Here is a 20,577-nt window from a genome sequence, read left to right on the forward strand (position 1 = left end):
CTTCATTAGGCATTTTCCCAAAGAAAGTATTTGAATGGCCAAAAACACATGAAAATATACTCAACATCATTAATCGTTAAAGAAATGTCAATCAGAACTATACCAAAATGCCACCCAAGAAAAACAACAAAATAAAAAATAACAAGTTTTGGCAAGGATGTGGAGAAATTGGAAACATAGATTGTTAGTAATGTAAAATAGTGTGACAGAAATGGAAATCAGTATGGAGGTGCCTCAGAAAATTCAAAATATAATTACCACTGATCCAGTCATTCAATTTCTTAATACATACCAAAAAGAATGAAAAATAGAGTCTAGAGTCTAAAAGATATTTTTATACCTCTGTTCATGGCAGCATTGTTCACAATAGCCAAAAAGTAGAAATGACCCAAGTGTCCACTGACTGATGAACTCCGGATAAACAAAATAAGCACGTACCTACAATGGAATATTTTTCAACTTTATAAAGAAAGGAAATTCTGACATATGCTACAGCATTAAGCTAAGTGAAATAAGCAAGCCACAAAGACAGTCACTATATGATTCCACTTATTTGAGATACTTAGAGCAGTCAAAAATCATATCAGTAGAAATTTGAATGGTAGTTGTCAAGGGAAATATTGTTTGGTGTGTGTAGAGTTTTCATTTTGTGATAATGACAATAGTTATACCACAATTTTTCTAGAAAAAGATGATATGTACAGAAATGTTTACAATTTTTCTGTTTTACTCCTAAATTTTTAAAAATGTATTGCAAGAAAAACACTGATTTAATATAAATATCTAGCCCAGTGTTATCTGCTGTTTCCCTGCCTCTTAACATCTTCAAAAGATTGCTTGAATTCCCATTCCACATATGGTGGAAATTGAAAGTTCTCTCCAAGGTTTCTACTAACCCTTCACAGTGGAGTTTACCTGTGGGTTTCAGTTCCCTATTTCAATCTGAATTATTTCATATTAATAAATATTTTTACACACTCCCAAGACAGCTATTCCTTTCTACATTACATCTACCCAGACTCTTCTCAACTCAGCGAAAGCAAAATGAAACATTAAAACTCCTCATAGGTCTTAAATAATTCATTAAATATTTGGAGAGCTGGATAGTGAGGCTTGTTTATATTCACCACTCAAACAACTTCAAATTAAATGTTAGGCACAAAGCTCTTATAAGTCATTTCAGTCTCTCCACACTGTAACACCCCAACTTCACACCACATCCAGTCCATTATAGCTTCCATTTTGCTTTTCTCTCACACCTCTCCTTCACATAATTCATATTGCACCACTTTTCCCCTCCTTCAATGCTCCAAATTCTTCTCTGTCTTACAAGCAATTCAGACCTCTCTATCTCCTATACCCTGATTCAGTTCTGAATCATCTTACAAGATCAGCAGAATAGAGGACCCTCCATAGAGCCATTCTCCTTTTTAAAACAGGACTGCAGTCATGCATTTCTATCCTATTCCAAATGGAAGGGCAGAGCCAGGATCTCCTCAACTAGCCATCACTGAGCTCATTCCCCTCCCTAAAGACAGTGAGTGGGCCATTCTTGTCTGTGGCTTCCCATCTGAACCCAGTCAGGCCCAAGGCATAGCCATATAACTTTACAGACCACCATTTTCAGAGTCAGCTATGGTATACAATTGCCAATTCCCTCCAACAGGTGCTGAAAGTAGTTGGGGAAACAATCACTACAATGAACTCTACTGGGAATCATGAAGAATTATTCTTTCTCTTACATCCCAGGAAGCAATTTCTTGGCACTCTCTTGGTTCTTGAAAATGGAGATGAAATAAGAGAAGAAATATCTCACATTTAGCTAAAAAATATCATGTAAGGCAAGATTCACTCGTCACAGGTGTGTAAATTCAGTGAGGGCTTATTAGCTAATGTGTTTTATGTATTTGAAAGGAACAGTACCTCTGTACATAGAAAATAATAGTTAACAGTATTTTTCAATGAATATACAAAATGAGATGTTTCAACTTAGGAATGGCTTGGTTTGTCTTCTACTAACTATTGGTTCTGAAGGAAATGGAAAGTGTTTTAAGTAATAATCTTAAAATTGGTGTTCATAGGTAATTGCTGATATTTTTAGTAGAAAAGGCTCAAGTTTATGAAATAAGAGATATGTCCTTCTTCTCCATGGGACAGGGCTCTTGTAAAGCACTGCTGCCCCTGGCAAGCAAGTCTTTCTTCCTGAGAGTGCCCTGGGTGTATTTCACAATGGCTGTCCCCGACAATCATGGGTGGTCTTTCATGTCTTCATGAAGACTTGTGGGAACTCCTAAATACAAAACTATGGCTCCTTCTGCAGCTGTTTTGATTTCCTTACTCCAAAGACAGTTTACATTAAGTCCCTCAGAAACTCATCAAAATTACCATCTCAGTGTTTCCAGTAGCTTTATAGCTCCAGGGCTTTCTACTCCAAAGAAGCAGACCTTAAGGTTGCCATGGTACTTCAGTTCTCTCATTCGTACCAGAAAAGCCATTGGTGTTTAGTTTGATCAACTTTATCTTGATGAAAGGATGAAATTGATGACATCCAAGCTCTTTCAGTATCAAATTGAAAGCTGCAAGTCTGAGCTGATTTGTTAATACATAAATTCATAGTACCTTAATATATTTTTCAAGAATAACCAGCTGCAGTCAGATATGAGGGGAATTTTTAACAAATTTTAATAAAAAGCATTGCTCAATTAATGAATGGACTTGGAAATGATTTTCACAATTCAATCTGTATTCTCAACAGGTACTTCTATTTATATTAATGTATCAATGTTGAGTGGTATTTCCAATTTTATCTGTCCATAAACTCAAATATAAAAATAAATTGAATATAGATTTGAATTACAAATATGAAATAAAAATTTTCAAAAATGCAAAGCATATAGAGTCATATCTTTTACACTAAAAATATCATTAATAATATTTTTGTGAGCAAAACTTTTTATTTCATTTATAAAAATATGTAACTTTAAAAACCATTGGTTATTTTGTATTTATATCATCCATTAAGATTCCCATTTTGTAAGTTTTATAATATATCAAACATATTAATGCAGCACTATGTATGTATAATTTATAAACAATTAAATGGATATAGAAAGGAATACTTAGATCTTTACCACTGGTGTACAAGATTAAAACAATCAGCTTGCTAATTCCTACTTGAGTAACTTTAGTCAGAAGTTACGTAACTTCATTGAGCTTCAGATGTGCAAAATGGAGACAGTGATATCTGCTTCTACAGTTGCTGGTAGAATCACAAAAGACAAAACATGTGAAAAGGACCTTATCAATTGTCAAATGTTGAGAAAAAGCAAGTATCCATGCTTTAAATGTCTTTAGACTTTATTTTGTGATCCCATATAGCTTCAAAATGGAATAACAGTTATTTATTCAGCTAAATAATTCACAAAATGCAAGTTGGTTAAAAACTATGTTTATCAATAAAGAAATACTGTGAAATTACTCTGAGTATGTTAAAAAATACACATGAGGCTGAGAAGCACAGCAGCGCTACATAGTTCCTGACCCTGATATTGCTCTTAATCTGATAATTTTACAAAGAAAAACCTTAGGCAGGCAGAAGAGTATTAACCTAAGCTACTGATGGACAGCTGTCTCCAAAGACCCTACACTGATTCTAAGATAACAGCTATCCAGTCATTCCTAGAAAGCACCTGGGGATTCTTTTAAAAAGTTGTGAGTTGGAGCTCCTAGTACCGATTAAGATCCTCAAAGGCTTAAAGTTCTTTGCTTCTGTGTCAAATTAGTGACACATTGGGAACTCACTAAAGTCTTCTATACTTGAATCATCTCCTCTACAGAATAAAACTCATAACTAGAACCTAAAGTTTCTCTCAACGCACCTACAAGAATGTACCTAAAAACCTAAATGTCCACCAATGTGGGTTAAAAGTTTGAATTCTTCACTCAACTGAAAACCTGTACACTTTTTACAATATAACTATTGAGAATTCTTTAGTGACCAGTGTGTTCAGTACAAGCAATGTTTATATATTGCCTCCATAAATGGATGGATGCAGTGTTTCAGGGTGAGGTGGAAGATTCCAAGTATTACTTATTCCTGCTCTTGAGCTGGTTCAGAGAGACCCACGGTTATGAACACTGGAAAGGTGTGTGGCTCATGCAAAGGTGTGTGGACCACACGAAGCTGTATGGATTACACAAAATTCAAAGTGCTAAAGTTAATCATGCCCTTAAAGGGCAGAGACAAAGTGGGTGAGTTGGAAGGGAGTTAATTATCTGTAATAATGTTTTTATTGGTTACATACCATCCTAAAACCAATAAAATTAATATGACTGCCTAACCAAATGACCAGTTAATGAAAACACTTCACAAGGAAACACGTAAGACCTTTAAGAAAGAATATGAAAGAATGCATATGGGACACAGAGACAAGGAAGAAATGCTCAAAACAAAAATGATGAACTTTGAGGAAAGGAAAAAAATGCAAGCTGTTTGAAAATTTCACTCATCTGTTTCTCACTCAGATTTTCACATCTCTAGAGGGATAAGACTTTTTATAAAATTTTAACTACCAAATATAAAATGAAAATGGACTCTCCAAGGACTTTTCAAGGCATCATCATTTAAAAAAGAAATCATAGGATTATGCATGTCAGTTAACAAAATTAATGACATTTTGAGAATAAAATATGCTATTTTTCTTCAAAAAGATTTAGCAAAAACGTGGAAGAAAGGAAGGGTGAGAGGAAGGGAAGGAAGGCAGGAATGCAGGAAGGAAGGAAGGAAAAAAGGAAAAGGAGTTTGGAGGAAGACACGAAGTGTCTCTTGAGAAAGCAGGCCCCCTTCTGAGTATTAAAATAGCATACCACCTTGGTAAGCTAAGGGATCTTTGGACCATTAGTTTCCTGACAATTTCCTCAGAACCTGACTTTTGCAAGGATAACAATTAGATATGCAGAGAATGAAATAAACATTAGTAGATCAAATAAATTGTGTATTAAAGCTATTATGTGTAAAACATTCCAAGAATTTTTACCTATAAATATATGTTCAGAAGTATGCCAACAGCAGTGCCTACTGTACATGGAGGAAAATAAAAATAACTGTTATTAAACAATTAATATGTTCCAGGGATTGTGTTAGGCAAGTTCCATAGAATTAATTGTTACTTATCATAATATTTTAAGTTAGATATCAGTTGAACATCCCTAATCTGAAGACACAAAATGTTCTATACAAAAATCTAAAAGTTTTGCACTCTGACATGACATCATTATGAATGGAAAAATCCATACCTGTTCTCCTATGATGGGCTGAAGTGGAAACACAGGCTCTCTAAAACTATGATGTAAAATTACCTTCAGGTACAAGGTGTATGGGACTCATAAATGGATTTCATGTGTAGAATTAGCTCCAATCCTCAAAATATGTCCTTATGTGTATGCAAATATTCCCAAATTTGAAAAATCTGACATCCAATGTATCTATGAATTTTGGATAAGGGGTCCTTAGACCTAAACTACTATTCTTACACAATAGAATGTTAAATTCATGTTTAATATATTTAAGGTAATTTCTCAAGTCCCCCACCAATACGTGACTGAGCTAGAGTTTGCATCCATGCCATGTCCGTCCGCATGAGGGGCGTTCAAAGTCTCTGTGAGTCCTGCACATTCTTAGTTTTGGAGGCCTCAGCCTACATCTTTTAAATATGTTAAACACTTTACTTCAAATATCATTTGTACACTACCATGTCTGTTAAATCACAGTTTTTAAAAATTGAAGTAACTGTAGTTTCAGCACAGAAACAATTATGATTTTTGATTTGGCAATTTATCACCACACTGACCAGACTCCATTAGAATAGTAGCAGATTACAGTGGAAAGATCAGGGAAATTCTGTGTCTTAGTTAATTCATGGTGCTATAAGAAGATAGATTGGACAGTTTAAACATCAAATATTTATTTCTCTGAATTCTAGAGGGTGGGGAAACCAAGATTTATCAGCAAAGCCACTCTCCGGGGAGAGCTTATCTCTTGGTTCATATACAAAGCCTTTTCTCTGTGACCTGATATGGTGGAATAAGAGGAATAGCTCCCCTGGACCACTTCTCTGAGGGTAATAATCCCAATTTTGAAGCCAGAGCCTTTTAGGATTTCATCCTCTAATACCATCATGTTAGAGGGCAAAGTTTCAACATATAAATTGTATGAGAACACAAACATTAAGACCATAACACACAAACTCTGAGGACAAATTCTTAAGAAAGCTAAAATCATGTTAAAAAATATGGACACTAGAGGGATTTGGAATCTCTATCATCTATAGCTATAAAAAGCATCAAATAAGGTCCGACTCTGAGCCACGGTTCCAGAAACTTCACACTTAACAGCCTAATTGCCTCAATTCCTACTATCTCATGTAGTGTGTCTGGTTTACAACAACAACAAAACAATTTATAGGACATGCTAAAAACAACAACAAAAAAACACACAACAGTCCAGAAAGATAAAGCAATCATTAGAACCAAGTACAGGTATAATATAGATTTTGGGATTACCAGGCAAAGAATTTGAAATACCACATGACTACAGGCTGAGCACCCTTATCTGAATTGCTTGGGACAAGAAGCATTTCAGGTTTAGGGATTTCTTTTAATTTTAAAATATTTACATAATCATGGTGATATATTTTAGAGATGAAATCCAAGTCTAAATATAAAATTCATTTATGTTTCATATATGCCTTATGCATACAACCTGAAAATAATTTCATGGAACATTTTTGGTAAGCCAGGATTGTTACTACAACCTATCACATGAGTTCAGGTGTGGAATTTTCTACTTGCGGCAGCATCATTTCAATGCTCAAAAAGTCTCAGTTTTTAGAGCCTTTTGGAATTAGGATTTCACAATGTGTAATATGTTAAAAGCCCTAATGAAAAGGCAGACAACATACAAGAATGGATGGGTAATGTGACAGAGATGTAATTCTAAGGAAAAAATTCAAACCCACATAGACTTGACCTGCTCTCTTTAGAAAACACAAAAATCACAATCAAATAAGCAACCATTGGACTATTGTTGGTGTGTCTGTGATATGGAACCCCCACTCTTCCTAAAATATCCTCTCACATAAATTATCCTCTCACACAATTATGAGAGATAGTGATGTAAAGACCTAGTATATGAGCCAGCATTGATCTGTGTATGAAATATTATGTCCATCCCTCTGTGGAAATGTTGGCTCTATAATACAACTGAGCCCCAGTCTACACTGGGCAATTGATCTGGCCAGAAGAGCTAATTCACACTGTGATTTCATTTTCTATTTTGATACTAGGTTTATCTACATTCTCTGATGATTGAATTTCTTATATACCAGGAATAACACTCTCCACTAAACCCGCCGGATGCCTTGAAATGCTATGGAGAATCAAAGCTAGTCACAGTAAACCAGTCTTTAAAAATGGGAAAATTGGCTGACTAAAAAATCAATTCACCTTTCATTTAATTTGAAAATAGAGTTGTGTCAGATTAATATTTATCTCCAAGTTATTTTAATTGGCACTAGTGGGAATTGAGATATCTTGGATTTGCCTCTTCCTTTAGTTGGTTATGACAGAACTGAAGATTTCATCCAATATTCATTTCCCAGCCCTCTTTAAATACAGCAGGCCCATGTGAACAGCTCTGGCTCATGGGCAGTGAACAGAAGTGGTATGGATCCCTTTCAAACCAAAGATAGTGCAGAAGATGTGAAATCTTTATGCACTTTATCTTCCATACAGTAAAGCCTTTGTCTGCTGGGTCACTAAGTTTCCATGAGGAAAGCATCATCCCACCTCCATCTATGCCTACAACTCCACTGGCTATGGAACCTAAGCAAGAAAAACACTTATTTGTCTAAGTCACCAAGATTTCAGAATTCATTTGCTACTTTAGTACGATTTAGCCAAGCTTTCATGATACAGTAATCCAAAATCAATTAGGCTCTTGTTTTGCTTGGCTTTCTTGAAATAAGAAGGAAACTACAAAGGCAGTCTACCTGTTTCATGAGTTGTCAAGTAGAATTAGTCATAGGCTATTTTATGAGTAGAGCCCTTATACGTGGGTGGAAAACATATCCTCACACTTTATACCTGAACATTACCTACAGAATACTTATTGGAGAAAAAATGTATGGTAAAGATAAGCTATAATCATTTCAAAATTGGACTAGCTCCTATTAGTCAAAATAATAAATTCTAACCTAACTTGACTTGCCTCAAGCTATTTTTGCAAATAAAACATTCAATTTTGAATTTATTTCTTCTTTTTTCTGATGTGTACTTATACACATTTCCTGCATCATGACTTTCATAACTACACACAGATAAGTAATAAACAACAGGTTTATTACAAATATTTAGTTATTAAACCAATAAACAGTTTTGGACATCTTAAGAATTGAAAGTGTGCTATTCTCCAATTGTTAAAGTGTTGGCCTATGGCAGAAACAGAAAACTATGTGTAGAGGGGAAGGTGGTAGACTAGGTGTAGAATAGCCTCATGAAGAACCTAACACATATTTCTTTAGCTCTAACACTCTAAATATTACATAAAACTTTCATGAGTATGTGAAAATTAAAAGCAGATTTTGTCAAGGGACATTTTAAATTATCCAAAAGTTAATTTTTTCAGAAAGCTAAAAGATAAAATATTCAAGAGTGGATGCAAGGCACCATGTTGTCACTAATTCAGTAATTTAAAAATAACCTGATTGCCAATAAAGGTATCAAATCAATTATTATTTTTGTTCTTTTTCTACTTTCCAGTCCAGTAATGGATAAAAACAAAAGCAAGAAGGCAGACTACATATTGAGAACGAAATATTACAAACCCAACTGGTAGTATAAATTTCCTTAACTCTCCTCCTTTAAGTAAAGAACATTTATAACACAGTATGTTAAAATCTAAATAGTTGGTATTATTGAAATAACTGCCTCATATGTTTTATAACTGACATATTTTACAAGTCATTTTCTTCTCAACAGTGTAGTTGTTTAGTTTTATAATAAGTTTTAAACATGTATAGTAAGTTTAGTAAACACTTTAACATAAATTTATGAGTTAAAATACAAAAAAGTTGAAAGAAGGGAACATTGGAATCTATAATTCAGTTGTCCCTAACCATAAACGTTAAACGTCAATCATTAGTCACAATGAGGAAGGAAGCATTTCAATTGATATTTACTGTTTGATTTATCCTTAGATATGGATTCCAGTGCTTTCCATGAATCAGGAATAGCACTGCACATGAAAAGGCATAGTTCCAACAGCAAGGAGCTCACAGTCCAGAGAGGAGACAGTTGAGAAAACAGAGAACCACAGGCAGGGAGCAGGAAGAGAGATCCATCAGAGGGATTCTGGAAATCCTTAGGAGAAATGTCAAACTCAGGCTGGGATAGGTGTAATTGGGAAAAGGTGAGTAGGATTTAGCTAAGCAAAAAACAAGTAGCACACTGTAGAGAGAGGATAAGCATTGCACTTGAAACATGGAAGGGAAAAGAATGGGAATGGACAGGCACTTCCTGATCAGGCTGAGCACTGCTATGGCACTGAGGAATACAGCAGTATTGTCCAGTAGCACTTTCTACACTGAGGTATGTCCATATTCTCCTCTCTCCAATGGGGTAGCCATTAGCTTCCTGTGATCAAGCTCTTGAAATGTAGCAAGTGTGAATGAAGAATGGAATTTCATACTTTATTCTATTTTAGTACATTTAAAAATGCATTTAAGCAGCCACCTCCAGTTCGTGGTTATCCTGACAAACAAAGCAACTATAGATTATAAGCTGCTGGAATGTGAGATAGGACCCAAGGCTCAACTGTGGAACAGTTTCATAAGCCATGCTAAGTGGTTTGGATTTGAGCCTGGAGGTAAAGAGGAGTAAGTGGTGAAGAATGCTGAGTCAGGTGCGATGTGATCAGATTCTTTGGGCAGCTGTGTTTAGGATACTGGAGCGGCTGAGGCTCGAGGCAAAGACAACAGATATGCTTTAGAGCAACATAAATGATGAAGGACTAGGACTCCGAGGAAGACAGAGGCAAGGGGTATGAGGAGGAGAGAGGCTGTTTGACATGAGATTAAGGGACAATCTAAAGAGCGACCTTTTGTGTGGAGTAGACACGTAGGTGGAAGAAAGTGTAGTCACCAACATGCACAGTACAAGTTAGGAAGAAAGAAAAGGGCATCTTGGTTTTAACCATGTTGAGTTTGGGCTGACTGTGAAACAGCGAGGGGAAAAATAAATTCAAGGGCATTAGGTGAACACATTAGCAAATAAATAAACAAAATTAGCACCTAGGCACACTTTGTTTAGTCTTTGTATTCACTGGCAAAAAATTCATAGAAATCTGTTAACATCTCACAACCTCAAGATATTCAAGTTTAATTAAGTACATTCAATCCACCATTACATCTAATATAATCAGAAAATTAAAGTATTAAGTTTCATCTTAAACATCAATTGTCATTGTAGAATGTGTTCAAATGCATCTAAGTTATTTTAAATTTGGGGCTAGTTAAATTTTGAATCAACTGGAGATTAGTAATTTTTTAAATACTGAAATGTCTTTCTCAAGGAACATTCTAATAATTGATGAGGTTCTACATTAAATAGATTTAATTTTAGTGCAAAATGAATGTTCTTTTATTTACCACTGAGATATTTGCTTTCTTACAAGTTCTTCCCCTGCATAACAGAAAACACCTTTTTTTGTTTCAAAAACCATTCTAGAAACTAACTTAAATCCATTCCAAATTTCTATAGAGAATGATGGTGGCTTATTACAAAGTATGCAAAAAAAATAAACTAGGAAAGAATCATTGGAGTTCTACACCATAACTGTTTCAGAATTTTAAGCCTATATCTGACATCTAAACAAAAATCATTTACGGGAATTGTAGTTTACTAAATACATTTAATTTTAATCACAATAAAGTGATCATTGGTTCAAAATGCTTCTTTGGAATCTAAACATTATTTTTCAAATGACATACATACATCTTCATAGTTTTCATACCAAAATCTAGTCCTTTTATATGCTTTCTTTAATAATACCATGTATGTTTCAATAACAATGCCATGTATCCAAAATGTTGGCCTGAGTAGGCCCTTTGGCACTGAAAATCTACTTTTATCATAGAAACAATGCTGGAAATGTTGGAGAGGCCTCCAACTGATGTCTTGGGACTTTACAGATGGAGTTAACAGCACTGCAGAAGCAGTGCCCTTAGGACTTGAGTCATTGGGGCCCCTGGGACCTGGTGGGCAGAAGCAGTGACAAACTCGGGAAGGCCTGAAGAGGAGGAAGAAAAATAAGCTGAACAGTGCCAAGAAAAAAGACAAGATCTGAGACTGTGGGAAAGGTTAAAAAAACCTTAAAATGGTGAGAAAAGAGGAGGAGCTATTCTGTTTTCAATTTCAGTTTCACTTTACCCTCTGGGGGTTAATGAGGGACAGAAAGCCAGAGAGAAGGTGGTGAGGGTGCCGAAGAACTCGCTCTCTCTCCCCCCCCCCCCCCCCCCCCGTTCTTCCCAGTCCAGAGCCAGCTCCTTACAGCTACTGTCAGATGCCAGCCCCCTGCATATTCCTTCAATCTATCTGGCTACATCACGAGAGATAAAAGACTATATACAATTTTTTTTAAACTTTTAAAAAAAAAACTACCTAGTGAATTGTTTTATGTAGATAATTATAATACTGGCCACTGTCTTTCAGAACAACTTCATGCTGTGACCACACAGCTGTAATGAAGAGATCACACTGGGAAGTGAAAAGTCTCCCTATCCTCTGGGATTATATGCAGATTTCCCTTCTTCCAGAAAGGTTTCAGAGCTTCGGAGAAGAGAAGCAGCAGTCAGGAGCCGTGGAAGGAATTGTCTGCCTCTCCCATTCTGCTAGCCTGGAGAAAAGGTACCTTTGCAGGAAACTGGGTTTGCAAACAATGAACATCTTTTATGTTTCTTGTTGGCAAAGCAATTGATTCTAGTTAGAGATTGGCTGGGTGCCACTGTGCACATGGTTTGTCTTTTCTGCTCTGAAGACTGCAGCAGGAAAAGCTGCAATTGAGGATTTTTTTTCTGCTTTATTATAGCTGACTTGACTACATTCCTTTCTTCCTGCCACTTCCTCTGCTAAAACTGTGTAATTCATAGATCACATTTTATAATCATAAAATATTATGTCAAAAATAAACTTTTAAAGGTATTTCTTAATCTAAAAGACAGTTTTTTATATTCCCTCCTCATAGTATGATTGATGTATATCTTTTCCCTTCAGAGAAAGAAGCCAAACCCAATCCTTGTGCTATCAGCACAATGGTAATTGGGGAGGTTATTGAAATCTTATAATGCTAAAGTAGGTCTAACAAAGATGCGTTACACCACAAGAATAACATCTGAGGAGCAGGAGGAAGGACAGAGCAACCATTAAGTTTCTATTGTTCCCTTTAATAGAAGTAAAAACTACTTAACATTAGGTTTTACTTAAATTTTAATTAATTTTATTAAGAAGGAAGTAGACATCGATTATCAATATTATATTTATTATCTCATTCCAGCTCCTCTGGAAACTTTTCCTATGGAAAGTGTTATTCAAATGATTTTATATTAAATACAACCTATTAATTGGCTTTGGTGTAATGAACACTTTGAAGGTGGCAGAAGTCGGGAAACCTGTTGAGGAGCCACGGAGGGGTGGAGATCCCGAAAGGACACAAACTGGGCTCCACAGGGCAAGGTGATGATGAGTAAACTCGCCCCCCAGAGGTCACATTTCCTCATGCTGAGCTGGGAACTGGACAAATTCTGAGCTATGTCCACCTTGGGCATGCACTTAACTGTCCTGGTTTGGGTTTGGAAGAGAAAGCCCACACATGCCCATGAAAGGAAATCCAAAATGTAAGCTGCGCCTTTGAACCAGGAGGCTGCCTTCCCTATTTCACATACTGGGGAAAACATAAGTCTTTCTCCTTTGTGATAACAAAATAGGTTCTGCAAAATAAACATCTAAGCTTATCTTCCAAAATGCAATTGCCAAAAACCAGTGCTGTAAATCCAAGCAAAAGGCCAAGTAGAAGAGGCTTCGGATGTTGCACAGATTAATTGCTATCAATGTCAAAGGGGAAAGAAAAGTCCTTCATTCTAGCAACTATCCAGATATCAATAGAGGACTCTATTAAAGGGCAATATTTTAGTGTATTTAATTAAAATGTTGTAAAATATTTTGAAAATATAGCGTTAATTAAAATAGCTTTTAACTATAAGATTATTGGGTCATATTGCATCTTAAACAATTTGACATTTGAAAAAACATATTTTCCACAGAAAATTTTATCTTAATTATCTAGGAATACACATTCCTGAAACATTCTTTATGGAAAAGCTAACCATTAAAAATTAAATATTTGAGCCAGGAATATAGCTCAGTGGTGCTGCTGTCTGCCTTGCAAGTACAAAGTCCTGAGTTCGATGTCCAGTACAAGAAAAACCCAAAAAACTAAATATGCAAGCCTAAAAAGGTTTTGTATTGGGATGGCAACAAATTCAATATTTGGAAATGAATTTAAAGCAAAAAGAGGAAATCATATTTTTGAGTTAAATTGCATATCTCAATAGAAAATAATAAACTGAAAAAATCAGTAACATTTTTTGAAAAATTAAATAGCAGGATTGGAACAACTCATTAGGACTGTTCATGAATACCTGATAGCTAACATTATGAACTTATTATTTCATTTATCTGCTAGCCATTTAACTTTTACAGTCAAGGTTGATTTGTTTTATTTCAAAGGAATATATGTGCATTAATAAAAAGAAATAAAATAAGAAAATATGACCCATTGTTTTGGCTGTTACTTAAGTATTATTAGAATTTTGGTCTATTTACTTTTGTTTTCCTTTATGTGTTTATACTCATACATCTTTATGATATATTCATCCTCGTACAATCAAGATTTTGGTTTTGGCTTTCTATTGCTTTTGTATCTTTTTTTCCTTTAACATTGAAATGCATTTAATAAAATATTTCTCTTGTTCTGATGATAAAGTTAATAGATATTCTTTGTTAAAGAAAATTTATGCATAATATAAAGTATATAATTATAAGAAGAGATTTATTAGATTAGCTTACATGACAGGATGCTAGATAGTCCCACAATGGCATCTTCAGATTGCAGAGCCTAGAAAGCCAGTAGCTGCTCAGCCCAAGAATCTGAAAACCTCAGAATAAGAAGGACCAGTGACGCAGCCCCAGTCCAAGGCTGAAGAATCTAGGGGTGATGGTAGCAGCAAAAGTTGTACCCATTCAAGAAGAGTGGAACATGTACCCTTCCTCCTTTTTCCATTCTGTGTTCCATCTGGGCCCCCAGCCTACTGGATGATGCTGCCCACATTCGAGACCCAGACACACTCATTATCTCTGGAACACACAGACACACCCAGAAGTGTGCTGAACCAGTTCTCTAGGTATCTCTCAATCCAACCTTATAGATGAACAAAATTAACCATCACACTATGGAAAAGCATATAACCAATTAAAATCACCATTAATTCAGTGATAATGAGGATAGCCACATTTTGATATATATCTTTTTCATCTACAGTTCACATCTATTCATTCATCCATTCAGATGCATTTTTGTAGCAGCTATTATGTCCCAGGTTTATCGTATTTGTGCCAAGAATACTCAGTGAATGAAACCAAAAGTTCCTGCCCCCATGGAACTTACATTTTAGGTGAGAGAAGCATTAAAATAAGCAAAAATTAAACCACATAGTTTGTCAGATGCTGAGAAGTACTATGGAGGAAAAGAAAGAAAGGAAAAAACATAGGGAAATTTATAATTTTAATTAGGGTAGTAAAAGAAGGACTCATTGAGGTGAAGCTATTTGAGCCAAGATAGGAAAAAAAGTAAAGAAGTGACAAGATTGACTGGCAGAAGACCGAATGGGAAGATCCCTAAGTAGGACATTAATCAGTAAATTCTAGGAATCACAAAGGCTGGAGCAGAGAACTGAGAGTATATACCGTGAAATCCAAAAGGGAAAGGGAGTAAAATTCCTTTTCTTTTCTCCCACTGAGATGGGAAGCCACTGGAGAATGCTGAGTAATGCTTATAGTACAATGTATTCTGGAATTTGTGTTAGGAAAAATCTATGGTGAGTGTATGGAGGATTCATAGAAAAGTGTTGCAGAGAGGATGGCCACTTGGATGAGAGAGTTCGTGGTGACAGTGACACAAGGCGTTGGTATGTCTCTAGAAGATATGGCTATGTAGGGTATGAGAGAAAGTGGAAAGTTAAAGATAAGCCCACATTTAGTACAGAAAGCTGTCCTTGCCTTTACTGATCTGAAGAGGACTCAGCAAAAAAGCAATTCACTGGGAGAAAGAAGGAATTAAGGTTTGACACATTAAGTTTACAGTAGTGTGTGAATCCACAGGTGAGGGGAGAGAGTGGTCTTGTCTGGAGCTAAACCCTTGGTAGTTGTCAAAATATTTGTGATATTTATTACCATGTGATAAGATGAGATCTTGGAAGGGGTAGGAGTGGAAGCTGGCATTGGGGCAGAGAAAGCAGAGTTTTGGAAAAATGACAGTCTTTCATAACACCCTAAAGAATGAAAAATCTGATGAACCTTGATATTTTAAATTGAGAGGACTTTTCAGAAAATGACTAATGTGTAAAATATAGCAGTGACCTCCAAATAAAGTATTCTGAACCTCTGGACATGCATAAAATAATACATTGAGGCATAAATCTTATAAGAATCTAAAGTTTTGTGCATTATTGTACTGTATTATACATTTTATGTGAATTGACAACAGTACAAAATGCTTGGGAACACTGTACTCCACTGGTAGACTCGGCAGACAACTAATGGAGACTTTTTGCTTATTTTATTTTACAGTGGACACTTGACTTACTAGCTCATTTAGTTGCTGAGGGCTGGTTGTAACTCAAGTTGGTCAATGAAGGCTCAGGTGCCTCTATGCAGCCTTCAAAGTCTCTCTCCAGTACACAGGCAAATCTCCGTGTCCTTGGACATTGGCCCAGGATTTCTCAATGAACCCCACCCAGGAAAGGATGTTGTAGTGCTCCTTTCAGAACTCTTTAAGGGTTAAATCTGTATCTGAGACCATCTGGAACCACAAGTGACCAGCATTCAGGTTGTAACTTAGGACTTTGTCAGTTAAAACTAAATTCCAGTTGTAACCCAAGTTATTCATAAGTCATGCCAGTCATAACTCAAGGGTCCACTGTATTCTCTTATTTCATTTTGAGAGGTACTGGGGACTGAGCCCAAAGCCTTCACACCAAGCTATATCCCTAGCCTTTTTTTTTTTCCAAACATGGTCTCACAAAGAATCAAAGTTATCTAACTTGAGCTAGAATGTGTAATCCTCCTGCCTCAGCCTTCCAGAGTGCTGGGATTAAGAAGTGTGGTGCCACACTGGGCTGGGACTTTTTGTCCTATAAATAACTGTCATGAATCATCTTGAAACCTGCAGCCCTCACCAGGTTTGGATGTGGCTACGTAGGCCACTAAATGAACAAGGGCTTGGTGCCAGCTGGGGTAGCTCTGTAAGGCCAGTACCACTCTCGTTTGTGTCTGGCGTGTTGAGCTGAAACTAGGGACTGTAGCACCCAGCTCCTCTTACAACTCCAGGCCACCTGTGCCCTGAGAGAGGAAAGGGAGTCACACAGGGCACAGCCACGGCAGCCAGGAGAATATCGGTGTACAGCACAGTCGAAGGGATTGAGGCTATTGCCCCTGTTTCCTTTGTTCTGTTTTCCTGCAATTACTTCATCTCAGAGCGTCCCTCTGGGGTTCCTGTATTTGTCCTCTGAGGAGGGGGCCTGTGCTGCACAGTCTGCAGACTTCTGTAAAGCCCTGCGTGTAGCACTGTGATCATTTCTCCTCGTTTATTTTCGCTGAAGCTCCGTACCTTTGATTAGACCTGGCACAGCACGTCCGGCACCATGATACACATCAAAGCAGTCAGCTTCCCTAGATCAAAATAGACGGAAGGTTTGGACTAGGCCCAGCGCTGTTCGAACACTACACTAAGAACAAACCTCAGCGGGAGGCGATTGCTTTTGGACAAGAGTCAGGAAATAACCAAATGGATTTCCTTTATTTCTTCCTTCATTAGCAGGACGGCAAATGCTTCCATCCTGTCGGCAGAGAAGTCTTTATGGGATTTTTTATCCAAAAACCAGTTTGCGATGTAAAACTCAAGGTGGAAAATGTAAACAACTCTCCTAAATTATTAAACTTCATAATAAAGATAAACACAGTTTATATTCGATGAGTGGAATAGGTACCTCGATTTTTTCTTCTATTTTTGTGTGCAATTGTTGATAGAGCCCAAATGTGTTTGAAGAATGTGGCTTGACTTTATCTCTACAAGGTGATATGAGAACAATTAAAAGGAACACCTAAGCATGTCAAAAATAGGATAAAGTGGAAAAGTTATACATGTAAATATGCTTTGGGGGAATTTTGCCAAAGACATTTTGAGAGAATGGAGGTACCTTTCCATATAATCTATCTTCAGAGATGAGGACGATTTAAAATAGTCAGTGACTATTTCGATAAATTCTTTCAAATACCTATTTCAAAATCATATCTAATTTAAGTAAATTTATTAAATGAACCATACACTATCTATTTAAAAATAAATTGAGTCAAATTGGTAGAGGGACAAGTGTGACTATCAGAGAAAAGCAACTAATAACCTGTAATCCTGTCTTTCCTTTTTTTACAAAGAGATTTCTACATATGGGAAGCATGACAAACTTCTTTATTCTTTGCTGTAGTTCTGTGATGTCACTATGTAATTGATCCCTGCTCCTGAGGAAGCCAATTAAAATGTGCCCATAATCAGGCATTGCCACCCTTTCCTGTAAAGCTGCAGATAAAAGACATTTTAGGCTTTGTGGGTTACAGTCACTATTCTATCTAGGTCAGTTTTTAATCTACTCAACAGTGCCACTGTAGAATGAAAACAACCACAGTCTACACATCAGTGAATAAGTATGGCTCTATTCCAGTATAACTTTATTTATGGACCCTTGAAATTTAAATTTCATATGATTTTCATGGGTTACAAAATATTCTTCTTTTTCTTTCAAATTTTCCCAACCATTTAAAAATACAAAACCCATTCTTAGCTCAAAGAACACAACAAAAGATGTGTTGAAATGGACTTGCTCCATGGTTGGTAGTTCACCAGCCCCTGATTTAAGGGGTAGGATTAGAATTTGAATCTAGATCTTCTACCACTGCCATAGATCTTTCCACTATACCATATGGATTTGTTTCAAAATTAAGAAGAGACCTGACTTGAAGACTTGAAATCTGGAGAGTTTTACCACTCTTCCTACTTTTGAAATTAAGTATAAGACTCAAACATATTAAGCTTCTACATCCACAGAAAAAGATAAAGTAATCACCAGCAACAGAGTAATTACCAAAGAGAGAGCCAATAGCAAGCCCAGCGAACACTTTATTGTCAGCTAGAGGGTTTGGCTAAAAGTAAATTTCATACTCATTAAAAAATGAACATTGCTTTAATGCCACTTCAGAGGCTGGTAAATGGTAGTTGGCTCTAAGCAATTCAGAAAACTACCCCATTGCATCCAGGCTGACATGCACTTGTACACAAATTCTTCAGAAGGCAGGAGAAAGGGGGAGAAGCCCCTAGTGGAAAGGTTAGGCATGCCCTGAAACTGTCCAGATTTGGAATTCTGCCCATACAAAGAGCAATCAGCAAAATCATGAGCAAAAGAGAGAGCATACATGAATCCTGCTGAAAAGAAATCATGTGGCTTCCTAAAGTACTACCCACAGAGGACAAGTTTGGAGAACTGCACTTGCCTATGAAAATAGTGATTAAAAACAAACTCCTATCAAGGTACATTTCATCATTTTTATACTTGTTTTCCTTTTCCTGTGCCATGATTTATTACCTCCCTTCTGAAGCATGAAGCTGAAATCTGTCTCCTTAAATCTCTCTTCCCTGAGTGATTTTGTTGGGAAAGAGTTGTTCATGAGAGCTTAGCAATTGCTGGTGTGCTGTGGAATAAAACTGTCAGTGTGATTTAAAAATACATATTGCAGAAAATAAGAAAAGACTTAAAAAAAAAAAAACCTTGTCATTTTGTCTTCTATGAAAAACAAAGGCAGTGACAGAAAGAGTCCAAAATAGTGAAAATAAAAAACGGTTTTGTAAAATTGTGAGGCTTTTGTAATCTCAAAATCATATCCATGTGCCATGAGAACTAACAGGACTCCAAGTGTCTCCGATCTAAAATAACAGGAGCTAACTGCCCAAGTGACAGATGACTTCAGAAAAGTGAATGTAAGTAGGTAAGGAATTTAGTATATGATGGAAAGAAATAAGTGATTAAGTACATACATGTACTTATGCAGACTTTCTTGACTACTTTGGATTTTCCAGATTTTGGATGTAAGCGTTTAATCATCTTTATACTCCCCATTTCCTTTTGTTCTGATTCATTCTATCCTTTCATGAAATTAACTTAAAGTATAGAAATTAGCCCAAAATGCTAGAGTTCCTTTTATTTTTTTTATTTTAGTTTTATATTTACCTAAAAGCTCTACTTGAAGAAATTCTTTAGCTATGGGGGTTTATAGATGCATACATGTGAGCTTATGGGACATGCTCTCATCAAAATAACATTAATGTACCTTAGCTCATAATGAATATTCTGCTCAGCATGATCTCTTGAAAGGAAAATGCATATTCACCCACCATTATGAATGGATAAAGAAGTGAGATGGTATTCAGAAGAGAGATTATTTTACTTTTGCCATTTAGATAGGTGATATATAAAGGACAGATACAAATATATACACAGAGATACATATATACATGCATACATAGATTTTTAAGGATATCATTTAAGCATATGGACAGATATTTGGGGATCTTATCAACCTCTTTTTTCATGAAACATATAGAACATGTACTGTGGCAAATAGAAAGAAGCCTGAGAATATCCATTTAGCATTTGGTTTCAAATATTCTTTTATCTTATTGATATTGTAAAATTGTAACAAGAAAAATAAAATCAAAAGCATTGGGAAGATACTGTTGTATTTTATTAAACTCCCAAGTACTTATGGTATTTGAAGAGAAATTTGAACTTGACTTATTTTATGTACAGCTTTAAGTTATCAATGAGTTGACCTTGTATCTGATTCATGCTTTGTCAAGATGATTTTCATCAAAATCTTGGTATTCACTACCCAAGAAATATTTCCATGTTAGTAAGTAATGTATATTATAAAACATCTTTAAATCTTTCAGTTATTTACAATACTGGATTTCTTAGTCTAATAACTCTCCATTGTCTTAACTTATCAACTAGATTATTGAAATTTCTTGAACTAATATATTTGGTTATTAAATCCAGGTGAACTTTTTTCATACCAATTGTTACAGTTTAGATCTGGAGTGTCCCTCAAACCCTCAGATGTTGGGAAGGTGTTTGGATCATG

The 20,577-nt window shown here is 35.9% G+C and overlaps 2 long non-coding RNA genes across 3 annotated transcripts in view; one reads left to right on the top strand and one right to left on the bottom strand.

Annotated features, from left to right (window-relative positions):
- Positions 1–14,454, bottom strand: part of LOC101700534 (uncharacterized) — an 84,176-nt gene extending 69,722 nt beyond the window's left edge. Inside the window, exon 1 of the long non-coding RNA XR_205370.3 lies at positions 14,179–14,454. This is a non-coding gene — a long non-coding RNA (uncharacterized LOC101700534). The remainder of the gene's footprint in view (positions 1–14,178) is intronic.
- The window catches only part of LOC147826218 (uncharacterized), an 81,484-nt gene continuing 72,408 nt past the window's right edge, over positions 11,502–20,577 (top strand). Inside the window, exon 1 of one of the 2 annotated variants that reach the window (XR_015439333.1) lies at positions 11,502–11,961. This is a non-coding gene — a long non-coding RNA (uncharacterized LOC147826218). The remainder of the gene's footprint in view (positions 11,962–20,577) is intronic. The other variant, XR_015439334.1, reaches the window with a different exon arrangement.

This window comes from Heterocephalus glaber, unplaced genomic scaffold, assembly GCF_053883595.1.
Source record: "Heterocephalus glaber isolate CG9 unplaced genomic scaffold, H.glaber_assembly_v1.0 deba00001472, whole genome shotgun sequence".
Taxonomy (NCBI): Eukaryota; Metazoa; Chordata; class Mammalia; order Rodentia; family Bathyergidae; genus Heterocephalus; species Heterocephalus glaber.